We start from the raw sequence: 3,401 nt of genomic DNA, 5'->3' as shown, positions 1-3,401 counted from the left end.
GTCACTATAGACCCTAGTGGTGCAGCAGTCTAAGGTACTAGATCACAGTGTTAGAGGTGTCACTATAGACCCTAGTGGTGCAGCAGTCTAAGGTACTAGATCACAGTGTTAGAGGTGTCACTATAGACCCGAGTGGTGCAGCAGTCTAAGGTACTAGATCACAGTGTTAGAGGTGTCACTATAGACCCGAGTGGTGCAGCAGTCTAAGGTACTGTATCACAGTGTTAGAGGCGTCACTATAGACCCTAGTGGTGCAGCAGTCTAAGGTACTAGATCACAGTGTTAGAGGTGTCACTATAGACCAGAGTGGTGCAGCAGTCTAAGGTACTGTATCACAGTGTTAGAGGTGTCACTATAGACCCGAGTGGTGCAGCAGTCTAAGGTACTAGATCACAGTGTTAGAGGTGTCACTATAGACCCGAGTGGTGCAGCGGTCTAAGGTACTAGATCACAGTGTTAGAGGTGTCACTATAGACCCGAGTGGTGCAGCAGTCTAAGGTACTGTATCGCAGTGTTAGAGGTGTCACTATAGACCAGAGTGGTGCAGCGGTCTAAGGTACTAGATCACAGTGTTAGAGGTGTCACTATAGACCAGAGTGGTGCAGCAGTCTAAGGTACTGTATCACAGTGTTAGAGGCGTCACTATAGACCCGAGTGGTGCAGCAGTCTAAGGTACTAGATCACAGTGTTAGAGGCGTCACTATAGACCCGAGTGGTGCAGCAGTCTAAGGTACTAGATCACAGTGTTAGAGGTGTCACTATAGACCCGAGTGGTGCAGCGGTCTAAGGTACTAGATCACAGTGTTAGAGGCGTCACTATAGACCCGAGTGGTGCAGCAGTCTAAGGTACTGTATCACAGTGTTAGAGGTGTCACTATAGACCCGAGTGGTGCAGCGGTCTAAGGTACAGTTAATTTAGTCCCGTGTATTTAGTCCCGTGTGGCTCAGTTGGTAGAGCATGGCGCTTGCAACGCCAGGGTTGTGGGTTCATTCCCCATGGGGGGACCAGGATGAATATGTATGAACTTTCCAATTTGTAAGTCGCTCTGGATAAGATCGTCTGCTAAATGACTTAAATGTAAATGTAAATGTACTGCATGGCAGTGTTAGAGGCGACACTAGAGGCGTCACCCGGGTTCGATCCCGGGCTGTACCACAACCTGCCGTGATCGGGAGTTCCATAGGGCGGCACACAATTGGCCAAGCGTCGCCCGGTGTTTCCTCCTACACATTGGTGCAGCTGGCTTCCAGGTTAAGCGGGCGGGTGTTAAGAAGCGCGGTTTGACGGGTCATGTTTCAGAGGACGCATGACTCGACCTTCGCCTCCTGAGCCCATTGGGGAGTTGCAGCGATGAGACAAGATCCACATTGGGGAGAAAAAACGGGGGTAAAATGATAAAAAATGTTTAAAAAATGACAACAAACAAAGGTTGCATCCCAACGTGGTAATAAACAGTAGGCAAAGTGACCAGGACAAAATGAACTCAAACGTTTTACCATTGGAACACTTGATGTGATGATGTAATAATGGACAGAATGAACTCAAACGTTTTACCATTGGAACACTTGATGTAATGATGTAATAATGGACAGAATGAACTTGGTTGTTCCCCCACCATTTTACCCACCATTTGCAACAACGTCACTGAGCACCATCACTATCTTTCCTTCGTGGATCTCCTGCATGTTTACATATCTGGCATTACTCATCTCATATGTATATACTGTATTCTATCCTATTCTACTGTATCTGTCCATGTATTACTCATCTCATATGTATATACTGTATCCTATTCTACTGTATCTTAGTCTATGTATTACTCATCTCATATGTATATACTGTATTCTATCCTATTCTACTGTATCTGTCTATGCCGCTCTGACATTGCTTGTCCATATATTTATATATATGAGTCACTGGCTTACTGGTCCTCTTCCATGCCGTCCCTAGGAGGGGTGCGTCACTTGAGTGGGTTGAGTCACTGACGTGGTCTTCCTGTCTGGTCTTCCTGTCTGGGTTGGCGCCTTGTCTCATGATGGTAAGTTGGTGGTTGAAGTTGGTGGTTGAAGATATCCCTCTAGTGGTGTGGGGACTGTGCTTTGGCAAAGTGGGTGGGGTTATATCCTGCCTGTTTGGCCCTGTCTGGGGGTATCATCGGATGGGGCCACAGTGTCTCCTGAACCCTCCTGTCTCAGCCTCTGGTATTTATGCTGCATTCGTTTGTGTAGGGTCAGTTTGTTATATCTGGACTATTTCTACTGTCTTATCCGGTGTCCTGTGTGAATTTAAGTATGCTCTCTCTAATTCTCTCTTTCTTTCTCTCTCTCGGAGGACCTGAGCCCTAGGACCATGCCTCAGGACTACCTGGCATGATGACTCCTTGCTGTCCCCTGGCCGTCCTGCTGCTCCAGTTTCAACTGTTCTATGGAAACCTGACCTGTTCACCGGACGTTCACCGGACGTGCTACCTATCCCAGACTTGCTGTTTTCAACTCTCTAGAGACAGCAGGAGCGGTAGAGATACTCAATGATCGGCTATGAAAACCAACTGACATTTACTCCTGAGGTGCTGACCTATTGCACCCTCGACAACTACTGTGATTATTATTATTTGACCATGCTGGTCATTTATGAACATCTTGGTCATGTTCTGTTATAATCTCCACCCGGCACAGCCAGAAGAGGACTGGCCACCCCTCAGAGCCTGGTTTCTTCCTAGGTTTTGGACATTGCTTGCTGTTTGAGGTTTAAGGCTGGGTTTCTGTACAGCACTTTGAGATATCAGCTGATGTAAGAAGGGCTACATAAATACATTTGATTTGCTATATTCTTATTCCATTACTTAGATTTGTGTGTATTAGGTATTTGTTGTGAATATGTTAGATATTACTGCACTGTTGGAACAAGAAACACAAGCATTTAGTTAGATATTACTGCACTGTTGGATCTAGAAACACAAGCATTTAGTTAGATATTACTGCACTGTTGGAGCTAGGAACACAATCATTTAGTTAGATATTACTGCACTGTTGGAGCTAGAAACACAAGCATTTAGTTAGGTATTACTGCACTGTTGGAGCTAGAAACACAAGCATTTAGTTAGATATTACTGCACTGTTGGAGCTAGGAACACAAGCATTTAGGTAGATATTACTGCACTGTTGGAGCAAGGAACACAAGCATTTAGTTAGATATTACTGCACTGTTGGAGCTAGGAACACAAGCATTTAGTTAGATATTACTGCACTGTTGGAGCTAGGAACACAAGCATTTAGTTAGATATTACTGTACTGTTGGAGCTAGGAACACAAGCATTTGGTTAGATATTACTGTACTGTTGGAGCTAGGAACACAAGCATTTAGTTAGATATTACTGTACTGTTGGAGCTAGAAACACAAG

Source organism: Salvelinus namaycush, unplaced genomic scaffold (assembly GCF_016432855.1).
Source record: "Salvelinus namaycush isolate Seneca unplaced genomic scaffold, SaNama_1.0 Scaffold81, whole genome shotgun sequence".
NCBI lineage: Eukaryota > Metazoa > Chordata > Actinopteri > Salmoniformes > Salmonidae > Salvelinus > Salvelinus namaycush.
This window is presented reverse-complemented; position numbering follows the sequence as displayed.